At 42.6% G+C, this 16,583-nt stretch overlaps 1 protein-coding gene across 2 annotated transcripts in view; it reads left to right on the top strand.

Moving 5' to 3' along the window:
- Positions 1–16,583, top strand: part of PDZD2 (PDZ domain containing 2) — a 319,956-nt gene that overhangs the window by 127,071 nt on the left and 176,302 nt on the right. Inside the window, exon 1 of one of the 2 annotated variants that reach the window (XM_050944622.1) lies at positions 5,397–5,604. The exons of the other annotated variant lie outside the window; for it this stretch is intronic. The gene's annotated coding sequence lies outside the window, so the exon portion shown is untranslated. Of the gene's footprint in view, positions 1–5,396; positions 5,605–16,583 lie in introns of those variants that run through there. 2 annotated transcript variants of the gene reach the window in all.

The raw sequence follows: 16,583 nt of genomic DNA, 5'->3' as shown, positions 1-16,583 counted from the left end.
CTTTTTTTCCCCCTCCAACCAGTTCTAAAGCTGATTGGAGTTTGTTAATGATCATCAAAAACTTTTAACAAAAAAGTAACTTGGCCCGGGTTAAATTTAGTACTGTTTTATTGGCTGCTTCCGAGGAGATGTGTATGGAACAAAAGGGGCATGGCCTCAGGCTTCCTGGAACAATTTGTATAGTGGGGGTGCCGAGAGCCATTGAACCAAATTGTAAACCCTGTATATGATGGAAACCACTTCAAGCCAGCAGCATCCCTGCACCCTTAGTTCCAGCACTTATGCATAAGGCTACAATTTAGTTATGGATATTTTTAGTAAAAGTCATGGACAGGTTATTGGGCAGTAAACAAAAATTCATGGCCCCATGACTTATGCTATAAATACTCCTTACTAAATGTTGGGGAGGGGGCCCTCTGGAGGGCATTGCTGGGGGGTGAACCCTAGAGGTCCGCTGCAGGGGAAGGATTTAGAAGGTCACCTGGGGACTGTCAGCAGTGGCTGCTCTGGCCATCTCAGGGCCAGCTGCTCGGTGGTCCCGGGGCCAGCTGCTAGGGGCCGCCTGAGAAAAGGCCAGAGCGGTTGGCTGTGGAGCTGCTTGGGTGGCCCTGGGGTCAGCCACACTGGCTGCTGTAAAAGTCACGGTGATTTCGGAAAGTCACGGAATCCATGACTTCTGCAGCCTCCGTGACAGACACAGATGGAGCCCTACCTATGCATGGCCTGGGTAGCTCTATGAAACACTGATCCTGGGCTTCATCTCTGAATCTTCAGGGCCATTTACAGCTGGCATTTATTGGCTCTTTTTGTTAACGTGTGTGGTCAAGAAAGGGTTAATTATTTGCAAGGGGAAGATTTTCTCTGCAGTGTTTTCAGGCACATAATGTGATAGTATCTGGTCTGGTACTGGTGGAAGCCTGTTTATGGCTTTCTGGTGGCAGACTGCATGGAGGGTTAGGGAACTCAATGAGGCTGAGTATACTCCAGTCCAGACAACATATGGATGTCAGCAGAGTGACTCCAGATTCACCCTGGTGGCAGAATGTGGCCTTTACAGTCTTGGCTCTGCTCTGATGGGCTGAATTTTTGTTGGTTAATTTTAAGCTTCCTTTGCGTCATTTGTGTGGTTTCTGGCTGAATTTTGAGGTTTGTTGTTCCCCTCCATGGAAAAATGGAACATCATGATGTTCTCCTGGATATAGATACTTATTGTATTATCATAGGAATTTAATTAATTAATTTTGCTCCCCATCAGATCTATGAGAGTCTGGAGCCTTTAGAAAATGTGTATTGTGTAATATGCAATATGTCAGCACTGTCAAACATCCATTGTCAATGACACATCCAGTTTCAGAATCATCTGAGATTATTTTTACCATCTTTTTTAGAAGCATGAAAAGTTTCTACCACTTATAGCTGGTAAGGTTTCCAGTATCCTTTTAAGTGTGAAAGGAATGTAGTGCCATTTTAGACAACATATGTGTACACTGGCACTTTCGTCACTAAAACTTTTGTCGCTCAGGGGTATGAAAAAACAAAAGTTTTCACGACAAAAAGCACCAGCGTGGACAGCACTTTGTCGACGGGAGCGCGGGCAGCAACGAAAGGCACCGGCATGGACAGCACTTCGTCGACGGGAGTGCGGGCAGCGACGAAAGGCTCAGGCACGGACGGTGCTTTGTTGATGGGAGCTGCGCTCCTGTCAACGAAGCTACTGCCCTTTGTCGGAGATGGTTTTATTTTGTTGGTGAAAGAGCTCTCCCAGTGATAAAGAGCGGCCACACAGTACACCTTACAATGGCACGGCTGCAGCAGCACAGCCGCGCCATTGTAAGGTGTGCTGTGTAGACAGAGCTGAGAGCTATGAACTGTCCTTATGGCCTGGTCTACATGGTGGGGGAAATTGATCTAAGATACGCAACTTCAGCTACGAGAATAGCATTGCTGAAGTCGACGCATCTTAGATCGAATTAAAATTACTTATTTCGCGTCCTCACGGCGCTGGTTCAATGGCCGTGGCTCCTGACTTTGCTTTTGCCTCTCGCACTGCTGGAGTTCAGCAGTCAATGGGACAGCGATCGGGGATCGATTTATCGTATCTACACTACACGCGATAAATCGACCCCGGATAGATCGATTGCTACCCACCGATCCGGCGGGTAGTGTAGACGTACCCTATGTATCTCAATGAACTGTTAATTCTTAATCCTGATAATGGCATGTTATGGGTCAGATTTCTGTATCATTTAGGTGTGTAGTTGTAACTGTGTCACAAGTTACCTGAGACCTGATTTGCACCCAAAATGCTAACTGCATATGGAAACAGATAAGTAAGAAGCACACAAAAAAAAGTACTGGCCCTAAAAATGCCACATACCATTTTTCCCCATTAAGTGATGATGAATGCAATGATAATGTCACTATCTGGCAATACTCATTGAAGGACTGGGACCTAAAAGATTAGTGACTACGCAAAGGCCATATTCTGCTGTTGATCTTTGTGCCAAACGTCTGTGAACTGCAGTGGGAGACAGTTAGTGGAGGGAGGTAATTATATAGCCTGAATTTGTAGCACTGGTATGTGGTCTGAAATGATAAATGTCACTACAGAATGAGTTTGACACCCATTTCATATGCAGTAGGTAAAATACTGCAGTGGGAGTGGATCTGTTATTCTGAGTAGTCCTGCTGGCTACCGCTATGTGTATACAGCCATTTTCCTTTCTAAAAACTTGACGTATGTGTTGTTACATTAATCCTTCTACTTGTAGTAAAACATATGACTAAAATATTGTTTTGACTTACATCACAATAGCTGACTTTGAAATGCATACCAGCCGCTCTACCTATTTTTTTATAGATCATCCAGTTTTCTATGAAATGAGAACTGCAAGCATTTAGAGAAATGGATTCAAAGCATGTTTAATTTCACTATAGCTCCTGCATGTATGTTTCTTGCTGCAATTCTGTTGTGTAACTTGTTACATTAATACTCACCAGTATTACTACAAGCAGCCTTATGTCTCTTATAGAAATCTTAAAATAAGGGGATTAGTTTTTCTCCTTCCACCTGTAGAACACCACACTGCCCGTGCGCCATGTGTGGCCCTGATCCTGTTGATAGTGATACCAGTATGTCCTGAATTAATGCACTCTAGAGAAATATAATGTAATTCTGAATCATAAAGGTAACTGATTTCTCTGTATTATACATTATCTTTAACTATGCACATGGCAAGGTGGTGGTCACCCTAGTATTACCTGGCTCTCCTGGCCATAAAGAAAAAGTACCCACTCAGAGAGACATAGCCCACCACAAGGCAAGGTGGGCATGTGACTATAATGCCAGAATTAGGGTGCTCCTGTGGAAAAAGATGTGATCATGTAATCAGAGGCTATCATAATACATATGCATTAGGTGGCTGAATTAAGATTGCACAGGCAATCTTGATTCTGGCATTTCCTACCTTCTGAGTGCTTGAGTTTGCAAGCTTAATGTTCTGTAAATGTAATTTTTTGTTGCATATAATTTTACATAAAGGCAGCATTGTGTTTGAAGTAAATGAAGGAACTCAGAGTGCATTACTAGCTTAGCAAACTGATACATTTATAGATCACTTCTCCCATGTCAATCAAAGCATATGTCTCCTCAGAAATTCACACTGTAATACTGGCTACCGCATGACTATTCTTATGTTCATGATAGAAAAGGTGAGGTCCTGCTCTGAAAAATGACTGTAAAAGTTATATGGAATGGTTCCGTATGTATTGCTGCTTGGTGATTTTCAGAGAAAATGTATTCCATTTAAAAGTAGACTTTTTAAAAGCCTGCCCTCCACACTCAGTCTGAAAGTCAGGCTGAGATCTTTCTGGCTCAGGAATTGCCAACAACAACAGATTCTACAGTCAGCGTTTATTTAACGATTTTCTAGTTGAGGCAAGAAGCAGAACAGTATCCAACTCTGTCATATTTGAGCTCCATTGGCTCTGCCGGGCTACTGGAAGTAAAAAGTAATACAGCTTTTTAGCTACTACAAATAAGCAGTGATGTTTTAAATAGTATATCTGCTCTCTGTGTCTATGTCAACAGGATCATTTTTATCTAGCCACATTTTGAAATAGAACTGCATTTTAAGTTTTAGCTCGCAGGCATCTTGATCAAGTTAAGTAAAATGTTTGCCAGGCTTCAGTGCAGGACTGTAGTGGGGAAAAGATGTTACCCTTCCACTGCTGAGCTTCAAAGTGGCCTGCTAATTTAGCTGTATATATATTTTGTAAATTAGGATTGAAGATTTTCACATGCAGTACACTCAGAACAATACACAGCCGTAATCGGCACAGGAGTGTAATCAAAAGTGTCCAAACAGAAATGAAAAATACAATATCCAACTGAAGCCAAAAGGTAATTTAAGAAGCCGGAATGCAATTGTCCAAGGTGGAAACTGGCCATAACTCTTGTGAAAAATTGCAACGAGATCTTAAATGATCACAAGTGATACGGTGTTCGGTTTTGTGTCTCATCAGACAGACCCTGCTTCCAGCAGCAAACACCATGTGTCATGACGGAGTGTCACAAACTGTAGCTTCGTTGCAACCTCAGCGGGGGATTAATTTGAAACAGGGAAGATAGGATTTGCATGCAGCTCTCTTTAAATAACTCTGGTCTGGAGGGAGCGCTCTTTGCTTTCAGCAAGGGTCTGACGGGAGGCGTCGTGTTGGTCTGACGGGCACGAATTGCCTGCTTACAGGTCTAACAGAAAAAAGCAGAGCGTGCGACCACCCTGCCCCGCACACGGCCTGTGTGGCTGTAGTGGTTCATTTCAGGCAGGACGCACTCCCTGGATGGGATAGAAACAGTTTAGCAGCCTGGGTCGTGCTTCCTTATGCCCCTGCAGCTGGCCGCGTGGGGACAAGCCCGCTCTGAAGCCAGGGGGAGAGCTGGTTGCTGGAAGGTAGCTGGGGAAGGGGAGGAGAGTATTGCACGGGAAGGTAGAAAGGAAATGCTGAGGCTGGGCCGGCGGAGCAGCCTGTAACCTAGCAGCGTCGGGCTGCTAGCGCCAGAGGTACAATCGGCTCGCACTTATCTCTGCGATGGGAAACGCCCGGGGGTCTTGCCCTGTGGCCCCCAGCGGAGCCTGAAGCGGTTCTGGGATGTGCCCGCCCAGCAGAGCAGCAACAGGAAGAGCGACTCTGAAGTAGCCACCGCCGCTCCCTTCTGGCTACCCCGCAGCTGCCAAGGAACCGCCCCCGCAGGCCCGACCCCCGGCCCAGCTGAGCGCCCCCCGGGGGAGGTGCCGCTGAGCGCGCTGCCGGCCGCGGGGCGTTGCAGGAGCAGAGCGCTCCGGGCTTTGCAGCGGCTCCTCGTCCAGGCATGTGGTTCAGCCCTCTGGAAACGCGTCCAGCCGGGCGGGAGGGGGAAGAAGCCCGTCTGAGCAGGGTGACTCGGCTTGGCCGCCAGCAGGTGATTACACTAATGAGCGGCCTCAGGGGATTGCGGACCCAGCCTGGCGGGGATTAACCCGGAGACGCCAGCTGCACCGCGGAGCGATTTCAAGGAAGCGGCGGAGAAAAGGGAAACCATGAAGGTGAATTAAAAGCCAAGAGGTAGGAGCTCTGGTGTGAATGTCTAGCGGCTGCGAGCAGTGGGGGTGGGGGGTCTCCAAGAGGGCTGGGCTGAATGTCACTGGAGGCTGAATTAAGATCCCGATTACAACCCCAGCGCCGAAGCAGCCCTAGTTTTAAAAGCCAAAGAGCCCCGCTCCGCATTCTGCCGAGGAATGTTTGTTTGGTTTCTGCTTGCAGGGATAGAGTCCTCTCAGCTGCTGGCTCTATAGACTGGTCTCGTTGGGTTGGTATTGGCTTTGTACACTGCACCTTAGCCCAATTGAGGAACCACTTGTGAGGAATTAGGGTAATCTGCATTGTGGTACGGTAGGCAATTCATCTGCAGTTGAGGAGTCAGTCTTAATTCCTCTGCTGCCTTGAATCGGCTCTGGCTGAAGCTACATTTAAACTCAAAAAGTACAGTGCAAAGTTGAAAAATCAGTAGTGACCAGAGCAGTTGTAATGCCATGACACCTTCGTATCAATGTTTCCCTTTCATCTAGGCTATATTTTTGGAGATTAGGGTGGAGCTGGATTAGACGTTGGGCAGAAACTTTGTTTATGATCTCACATGAGGTTATAATTTCCTGTGGGGACAGAACTCTGCCCAAAACCACTGAACAGTTCCTTTGGAGAAAACCTTTACAACTAAAGACACAAAATATTTCCTGTTGGACACACACAGACCAGATTTTAAAATGAAAGCATTCTTAAAGATTAGTATAGAAGAGTCTCCCAAATGAAGTTTCACAGCAAAAGTTTCTAATAAAGAAATAATTTCCTCCTGCATTTCAATTTGTGCAAAAATGTTGATTTATTATTATTTCTGAAAGCATATAATCATCTGCAAGTTTCAGTACCCAAAACCTGGTGGCTTTTTTGGTAACTAAAATGCCTGTTTGTATTTGTGGATTTTGTACATGCAATGGACAGGCATAGTTAATTTTTATTTATTAAGATTTATTATATATTCATACAAATTCAAGGCATCTGCTCAGCCCTATATTTTGGCAGGATCCTCTTTTGCAGTGGAACTGGAGGGACGTTATAAGTGAAACTAATAAGTAAAATATGTTTTAGAAATAAAATACAGATGGGGAGCATCTAAGTGTTGTATTGCACAACAGCATGCTCTGTGTGTGTGCCATTCATCTCATACAACTTTAGGCTTTGTGAGTGTGTCTGCAATCTAGAGTTGCATTTTGAACTGTTCTGGAAAAGTCATGTAGTGTACAAACTATTACTATACATAGCACGCTGATGAAACAGGCTAACTAGCATCTACGCTGGTATAATTCTGGCTAATGGTGCGCCTCATCCTAAAACACTTATGAAAAGTGTGCTTCTCTTTTTATAACAAGTTTTCTTCAGAAAATATAAATTGTGTTATAAGAATGGCCTTAGAGCTATTCAGCAAGGCTGTGTCCCACTTTTCCAGAACAGTCTCCCATCAAACACATGCCTCTTGCATCCCACATCACTATCCTCGATTCCCGGTTTGTATTTGCATCTGACTAGTGCTAACAGATCATCACAATAGAGACTGAACCTCATAACTACCTTCCCTTTTCTTCCATGGTGGGAAGTTTCTCTTTGGCTCCACTATCTGGCTTAAAAGGGATTTGCCTCTGCCTTTAAGAAGTGGCTGTAGATAGACAGGAGAGCTGGGTAGCATTGGTCAAGTGCAGGTGAGGAAGGAGGTAGATAGAACCCTGAACACAGAGCTTTGCAAAGATAAGAGCAATCTTGTCTTTATAGCAAATTCTGCTATTGGAATTGCATGTAGCTCCTGTTGGCTATTTCATGGGAGCTGTGCCTTCATTCGAATATTGAATAGCCTTTTGGAAGAGAGGAGAATTCGCCTCTCTGTTCTTTCACCCATGGAACACACAAGGGAGCCCTTTTGATTAGCCTAAGCACATCTGTTGTGATAAGTGGCAAAGCTTGGCTTGCATCCCTGCTTCTAGACTTCAGTTGCATTCTTAGAGCTTATTACTACAAGGTGCCTTCAGATCAGTTTTACATGACAAGAGGCACTCCGCACCTTCAGGATCAGAGCATGAGTCACTTGTTCTACTCCTTATGCCAAAGAAAGGCTCTTAAAGTAGAGGATAAATTATACTATGGTGTTGAGAATCATGAGTTTGTGTTTCATTCTTTACATGGATCTGTCAGAATGGTTAGTCTTCCAGTCTGTCTCAGTGCTTCATTCATTCATGCAATGTGTTAATTATATTTCTTTTATTTAGTGATTTCTCTGCAGTCAAAAAAGCATGTTGCCTGCGGATTATTAATCCACTAGAAATGTGGCAGCGTACCAGGATCTTGCTGTGTTTTAGCAGACTGCATACCTATGCATGGACTTTGAATATGAGCAGAGAGAATCCTATTATTTTGACAGTGTAGGGTAGCTACATGATCATTTTATTGTGAACTTCAAATGTATACCTTATTCCTTGACAGAGGAACATCTCAATGTGGTAAGAATAGAACCGTTTTTAAACCATTTTGTGGAATTGGATTATCAGCGAACCCTAGGATGACAGATATTTCTCTCCCCATCCAAGAAGTCCCAAAAGCACCCCAAGTGAAGCAGGTTTGGACGTGCATATGTTGTTGTTTATGATCTCCTACCAGGTGTGAAGAAGTTTGTTCTGATATTTGCCAGGGGCCTATATGACCCTGGGCCAGCCCTATATGGGGAAAATAATAACTCTGTATGGTATGTGAAATAGCAAAACCATCAGATCCTCTGCTGTATGTACCAATGCACTCTCCATAGATGCTTGTACTATGTTCTAATGTCCTCACAGGCAGACATGCTTCTGTAGAAGCCATTTAACACTTTATTCCATTACCAACTACTACTATTAATATTAACAGATGACATTGGCTTTGAATACGTACTAATAGAGGCAGCATGGTCTAGTGAATTGAGCCAAGAACTCCTTTGTAATAATCCTCACTCTACCACTGACTTACTGTTTGACCTTAGGTTAGTCTCTTAAAATATATCTATTGCAATAAAGCAACTATGCAAAAGTGAGTTTTCTTTTCCACAGATCTGCTTTATGTGTGTTCTAAGTCATATCTCTTATTTCATTGTTTTTACTACATTTTCACCACAGAACCAATTACAGCCATGGAAGACTCAGCTGAATTCTTCCCTGGCCCATGCACCATCAAGAGAAACATTATCTGCAATAAATCCCAATTATAGAACCTCGACATGCAGCATGCTGTCCCCCTGAATAGTTTCCATATTAAAATTGTTCAGCTGGCAAGTAAAAAGTATTTTCTAACTGCCAATACTTCAGCTGGGATATGAAAGCCAAGCTGTGTATATAAATCCACCTAGAATATTGTGTCTGATTCTGGTTGTCCCACCTGAAAAAGATCTAATGAAACTGGAAAAGGTGCAAGAAAGGCAACAAGGATGATCATGGGTATGGAATGGCTTCTGTAGTAATCTTGGGGTTCATTAAATAACAAACCAAAAGAATGAGAGAGAAATAAAACTTTTAATAAAATAAACTGGAGAGCTTCTGCTGTGAGGGGCTGTATGTAGCCATGCTGTGTTCCCAGCCTCTGCCTCCAGACCACATCTCCAAATTCCTATGTTCATAATACTGTCACTTATGAGGGAGCATCTCTAAATAATAATCTTCTACAAACATATCTCTATGACTTCCCTCTTAAAGAAAAACAAATTAACTCTCAAATAAAATAGCTAACAGCAATCTAATGACACATGCGTTACATTTCTTAACTCATGTAATTTCCATAAGCCCAATGTTTCACTTGCCTGGAAAAGGGGTATTTCAGGAAAGTTGCGAAGTCTTTCAGGACATTTAAGCTCCCGCTCTAATCATCTCAGTATCAACCTTTTGGTTAGAGTCTGAATTATTCTTTTGTTCCTTGACAGTTTCTCCTTTGTACGTTGATAAAGGATCAGTGAGATGGGAAATGCCAAACTCCACATCTACTGTCAATGTGTTGGAATGTTCTGAGATTAGTCGTAAATCCCTTCAATTATGTCAAAAGGTGTCTCCGTGGTCAGTCTGTACTACATAAGACCTTATATGCAGCTGTTCTTTAATGGTACCCCTTTGGCCCCAAGTAATACAGGTGTGATACCTCAGGCACACTCCATCCACCTTGGTTAAGAGATGGAAGATCGCGTTCCCTTTTCCCAAAATAATATTTCTGCTTCCACTTCTGATTTTCTTTCATCTTCCATATGGTTTCATTGTTATGAGATTTCAGCAAGCTATCAGTAATTGGTAAATTAAATCTGATCCTTCTTCCCATTACCAGCTGAGCTGGGGAGAAAAGCCATTCTCCAGGGGTGTACTTCGGTAAACCAGTAATGCTTTATACATATCACACCCACTGTCAAAAGTATTTTTCATAAGGTTCTTTATTGTCAGTATAGATCTTTCCACGAGTCTATTTGATTGGGGGTAATTCAGATGATGTTTTATGATGAAAATTGCAATCTATGGCAAATTGCCTAAAATTTGCACTGGAAAATTGCTGCCTATTATCGCTAAAGGCATCATCAGGAATTCGATCTCTGGAGAAGATTCCCTTCATGTCGGCTATCACTGACTTACTATTCGTACTGTGAAGTGTGCAAATTTCCGGATACAGAGAATAATAATCTGTGATTATGAAAATAACCCTTTGCCAGATGAATAAGTCAGTGCCTACATCAGGTCCAGCTTTAGGATGTGTGGGGCCCGGTTAGAAAGAGCTGACAGCTAAGACAGTGGCAGTGATTGAGCTGCCGCCAAAGATAGCTGCGGCAATTTGGCGGCAGCTCAATCAGCAGAGGGTGCGGTGCCCTTCTACTGGACGCTGCAGGGCCCTCTTAGGCGCGGTGCCTGATTCCCGGGAATCAGTGGAATTGCCCTAAAGCCGGCCCTGGCCTACTTTCTTATAAGCCCTTTGTGGAACTGGATGAGGTCTCAATGGCTCTACCTCTTGGCATGGCTTATATTTCAAACAGGAAAAGCAGTTTCCTGCCACATTAGTATTGTAGTGATTGGTCTGTGGCCAATACAACCCCTCCTTGTGCTCATTGTTTGCACTTCTCAATTCCTAAATGACCCTCATGGATCTTCCATAGCAGTTCTTTTCCAAGGTTCATTGGAATTACAACCTTACTGCCCTTGAAAATCACCCTAAGTTCATGTTTGCGGTTCTGATAGTCTCTTATACTTGGACAGCAACTGTTTATTTCTTCAGGCCACTCTTTATTATCACTTCTTTAAGGATTCCCAATGATTCATAGTTCTCTGTTTCCTCTCTTATGTGTTGCAGTTTCCTGTCAGCTATAGGAGTTGACTTGACAATTGAATCTACATAGACTTACGTCTCTGTCTCTAAAGTTTTCTCTGGTTTCATGGGAGCCACTGCTCTGGAAAGTGCATCTGCCATGAACATGATTTGCTGGGCATGTAGGTCGCAACCAAATTATACTTTGCAGCTTTATCATCATTCTTTGAATCTTAAGGTACAGTCATGTAGCAGTTTGCTGAATAACATTATCAGGGGCTTGTGGTCCATTTCAACTTCCACTGTCTGTCCATAAATATACTGATTGACTCTCACAGGCAAACAGTATTCCTAAAAGCTCCTTTTCGATCTCTGCATATCTGGTTTCTGCCTCAGTCAGTGATTTGGATGCATATGCAAATGGTTGCCAACAATCCTCATTCTTCTGTAAAATCACTGCACCTAACCCAGACTGTTACGCATCTTCTGAAATTTTAATAGGCTTTCCTGATACATAGAATTTCAACACTGGTTCTTGTATCACTTGTTGTTTTAAATCTTCCTTTGATTCCTCTTGTTTTGCACCCCAACTTCTTATCAGAAAATTTCATTAGCACACGCCTACTTTTTGTGCCAAGGGCATTAATAAAAATATTGAATACTCCGCTAGTAACCTCTGTCCAGTCTGAATTCACCTTTCATCACAACCCATTGCCTTCTCCCCTTTGGCCAGTTCTTTATCCACCTTACAGTGCTTATGCAGATCCCCATCTTCCCTAATTATTTCCCAGGTGGTACCATGTCAAATGCTTTACTAAAGTCCAAATGTATTAGATCTACTGCACCTCCTTTATTTAAAAATTATTTTCTCACAGAAGGAAATCAGGTTAGTCTGACATGATCTACCTGTGGTAATCCCATGTTGCATTACATTTACCTCTATGCATTTAATTATTTCCTTCATAATTTGCTCTTCCTTTTACATTTGGACCAAGCAATGTAATTTCTAACAGCAGCATGTTGGGATATTGGTTGAGTACCATCACCTGACTTGCAAATATCACTTTAAGAATTTGGGTTTACACTGGAGTTCTATCCAAGTGTGGAGAAGGCCTATCTCTATTTAATTGTTAGATCCCATAGGGCCATAGTCCATTGTGATGCAGCTGCAGAGCCAGCACAAGGAGATTAAACATGAAAGTTGTCAGTGTTGGTATTTCAATTCTTGCTGATGGAGTGTTTGGATTCTGACTGGATGGAAGATTTGAACTCCACAGGGTACTTTGGTAGATGATCTTTTTAAGGTAGGTCAGCATTTTGGTCTCAACTGCTTTACTCAGATTGACCTTTTAAGATGTTTGAAGAACAAGGAGTACTTGTGTCCACCTTAGAGACTAACACATTTATTTGATCATAAGCTTTCATGGGCTAGAACCCACTTCATCAGATGCATGGAGTGGAAAATACAGTAGGAAGATATATAAAGTACATGAAAAGATGGGGGTTGCCTTACCAATTCTAACGAGACAATTCAATTAAAGTGGGCTATTATCAACAGGAGGAAGAATCACTTTTGTATTGGTAATCAGAGTGGTCCATTTCAAACAGCTGACAAGAAGGTGTGAGTAACACTAGGGGAAAATTAGCATGGGGAAATTAGTTTTTAGTTCTTGTAATGACCCACCCTCTCCCAGTCTTTGTTCAGGCCTAATTTGATGGTATCCAGTTTGCAGATTAATTCCAGTTCTGCAGTTTCTTTTGGAATCTGTTTTTGACGTTTTTTTAATTGAAGAATTGCCACTTTTAGGTCTGTTATTGAGTGTCCAGAGAAGTTGAAGTGTTCTCCGACTGGTTTTTTAATGTTATAATTCTTGACATCTGATTTGTGTCCATTTGATTCTTCTGGTTTGGCCTCAGCTCCTACTGAAGTTAATGGGATTGAAGGTTGTTCGGTAACTGGCAGGAGCAGGCTCATCGCTTCTTTTTAAAAAATGCTGTGGAGTTATTTCTGGGTGCTACTACAGAACTAAACTTATCCCCAAACCGTTGTGGGTGGATGGTCTGGAAAGGAGCTGAGCTGGATTGAATTGGCATGACTGACACTGGAGATGTATTGACATGCAGGAACCCCACCCCAATGAAACAGAAAGAAAACCTTTCAAGCTGATGTTATTTTAATATAATAGTGTCCAGAGACCCCCATTGGAATCAAACGCTACTGTGCAAACATAAAATAAAAGACTGTCTTTGTCCCAAGGGATCTCACAGTCTGAATAAGGATGAGATGTGACAACAGTGGGATGTAAGGATAAAATGAGGCACTATTAAAGGGCAAGAGAAACACCATGCTGTAAGTACTATTGAGTACACAGTATGGCGGTTGCATAGCTTTAAAAAAATAAATGAACTAGAGCTATTAATGACTCACTAACAGGCTACCTCCCAGTCTAGGGGATAACAGTGGGGGGCTGATTAGTTTATAGTGACACACATCTCAGGGGCTGAAGTTGCTGATTCTTTCCCAGACTTTTTTCATCTCCTTAAAGTACAAATATTTGTTGAAAAAGTTGTAACTTCCTGGTTTCGTCAGCACTGACCAGCAACCTAAAGATAAGTGGGATTAGCTGAGTTGATCTACTGAAGTCATCAATTTAGGGACATGGTTTGTTTGTTCTTTAAGTGACAAGTTTAATATAAATTACTTCCAGTCCTTTCCTGATATGCTCGACTGGTGGGAAACTGGGAAACATCTACAGATGAAATAACTTGTGGTCAACTTTTTTGGTGGAGGGGAATGTGAAGAAGTGGAGCTGGTCTGTAATTTATGGATACAGTATGTTCTATATGTTTGTAATTGGTTTTATGTTAGGATACATGGGGTTAATTCAAGATGAGGCTGATAGCATATAGCTAGGAAAGAGCACCATGGCTTCAGATAGCTACTCACCTACCAACACTTAAGGAACAATGCAAGAGCCATTGGCTTTGAAGTTCTGATACCCTGCTGAGCTTACCAGACTGGCTTGGGGCAGTAGAAGCAAAAGGCTGGGAAATGGAGACACAGGGCTTCTGGCTGGACAAAAGTGACCCTTTCTAGGGAGGGAGCATTTGTTTGGGGGAGACAGTAAAGTGAGGTCTCCACCCAGTAGGGTGACCAGATAGCAAGTGTGAAAAATCAGGACAGAGGGTGGCGGGTAATAGGAACTTATATAACAAAAAGCCCCAAATATCTAGACTGTCCCTATAAAATTGGAACATCTGGTCACCCTACCGCCCAGGAAGGCAAGCCTTTAGGTAAGACACATTTGTGTAGAGACTGATGGCTGGTATAACAACCTTTTTCTCTTACGTTATGCTTTGCTCCTGAGTTTTGTTGCGGATACAGACTAACACGGCTGCTACTCTGAAACCTGTTAAGATTAAAGAATACCTGGGTTTCAGAATGCTATCTGGTCACTCTTTGCACTGCCGGTCACAAGCTTCCAGAAGGGAGAACAGCTGGTGCCGAATCCAGTTGGACCTGCTGGCATAAGCATGGTTGATGCACTGGATTTTGTAGCCGAGGATCCAGTCTAAGAGAGGTAAAGGCACAAAGCTGGATACTCATGAGGGTCGTGAGTGATACAACTAACCCTGTGACTGGGGGTGGGGAGACCTGCTTTTGCATTCCAGCGTTCAGAAGTGTGGAAATGGCTACCTAATATGGGGCAGGCAGGAAATTTAGAAGACAGTATTGAAGCTCTGGCAGAAGTAAAACACCATAGTTCGCAGCTGAACACTTGTAAGAAAAGTGTATTGAAGAAATAGGCTGCTCTGTTGGCTGCTGAGGATGTCGTTCGGTATCTGCAATGGCCCACCAAGTAGTCTTGGGTTTTGAAGGAAAAACTCCCTCCCGTCTGGCTTGACACACCTCTCTCACCAGCTTAACATCAGTGAATTTATTTCTGATTTGCCCTGGTGAAAGGGAGAGCAACATCCGGCTGTGACTGTTTTCTTCTAGCTCAGGCCTTCATATTCCTTTTGTCCCCTCCAGGCAACAGACGTTTTGTCCTTGGAAATAGCAGTGGAATTTCAGATTGAGGGTTCTTTTAAATCCATGTTTTTCCACCATGATTTAAAAAAAAAAAAAAAAAAAAAAAAAAGGGCAAAGCAAAACCAGCAAATTTGACACTGCTCTTACCTACTGTTTTATTGGTAAAGGACTCTCCTCTTCAGTCAACAAGGCTCTTGTTTTACCCCTTCCACCTGGATTCTGAGTCTGATCTTTTACCTCCACAATTTTACATACAAACAAACATGTCCCTGGATTTTGCTTTAAATCTTCCACATGGATTGTGGAGGTATTTGTTTAGTATCATCCTCATGTCTGACTGTGGATGTGCTCCTTGGAGAGGAACTTAACACTGCTTGTTGTAAAAGAGAAAAAATCTGATTTCTATAGCCTTGGATGCTGTTGATCTAAAGCTGTTTTGTGCTTTGCTGCATGCATATATTTTGGACCTGCCACACTTCTGAACCAACTCTCAGTGGGGAGCTCAAAGCACACCAAAAATCTATGCAATGAAAAAGATCAGCAAAAGGGAATAGGAGTGAATGGCAAAATGATAGTAAAATGTTCCCACCTCTGTTTTTAATTTTATAATTTAGGTACAAAGGCAGGCAAAGCCTCTAATATCTCCTTAAGTCCGCTGTTGCTGTCCTTCTAACCTGTAACTGTTACTGTTAGTTAAAGGCCATGGTCCATCTTCCAATCCAGCTTTTAAAGCAAAAGTTTCGAGCAGTCCAGGCATTTCTGAGATTATCCTCAAGGGGAAGAAGAACTTCTAAAGAAGCCGCCTCTTAGCCCTGGTGCTCGACCAGCTTTCCAGAAACAGTTGTTAGAGACTCAAAAAGCTGAACTGGGATCCATTTCACAGCTGGAAATTGTTTCTCTCCGGTAATATTAAAAGTGCAAAGGAGCCCAGCTGCCTACAAAGGGTGACAGCTGGCTGAGCAGGGAGGGTGCTCATGTGGCAAAGTAGTAACAGTTTTACAGGGGCTCAAGTGAGCCTAATTGTCCTTTAAGAAGAAATCTAAAGTGCGCTGAAGATGGCTGCTTGCATTCTGCACAAACTCTGAGACAGCCCCCTGAGAATACAGGGCCATATGTTGAAAGACTTAAGAACAATTGGTGGAACTGTTTTTAATATAAATTAAATGGATTTTTTTAAAAGCCACAACTTACAAATAATTTCAATTATGTGAGGCCAGTGCTTGAAAAAAATCCATTAGTCAGTGTCTAGTTAAAAAAAATGAAAAAACAAAAAAAAACTTCCCCAGGAAAAGTGTTAGGATCCTAGGCCGTTAATTTCTGCAGAAATGAAGTGTTTTAATTGAAGAAAACCTCCCAAATGTTAACCAGTGAAGCATTGTATTCTTGAGTCTGCTCCATTTCCCTCTCCTCCTAGTCATAAGGTTCTCAGAGCAGCCTCAGAGTGATGCTCAGACTCTGGTCAATGAGCAGCCTGAAACTGATGAGAATCGGATCTCTGCTCATCTTTTCTATAGCCTTTAGCTAATAGGTTTAATCCTTTTGCTAGCAGCCCTCTTAAATTTTTCAAACCCATTATAATGACATGGAGATTAGCTCCTATGCTTACTTAGACTTTTACTGTTTTCAGTATTGGAGGGTATGAGTTTAGCTGTTGTGGATGTGAAGT

The sequence above is a fragment of the Gopherus flavomarginatus genome, chromosome 3 (genome assembly GCF_025201925.1).
Source record: "Gopherus flavomarginatus isolate rGopFla2 chromosome 3, rGopFla2.mat.asm, whole genome shotgun sequence".
In the NCBI taxonomy this organism is placed as follows: domain Eukaryota; kingdom Metazoa; phylum Chordata; order Testudines; family Testudinidae; genus Gopherus; species Gopherus flavomarginatus.
The sequence above is the reverse complement of the archived record's forward strand: the minus strand, read 5'-3'. Positions and strand labels throughout refer to the sequence as shown.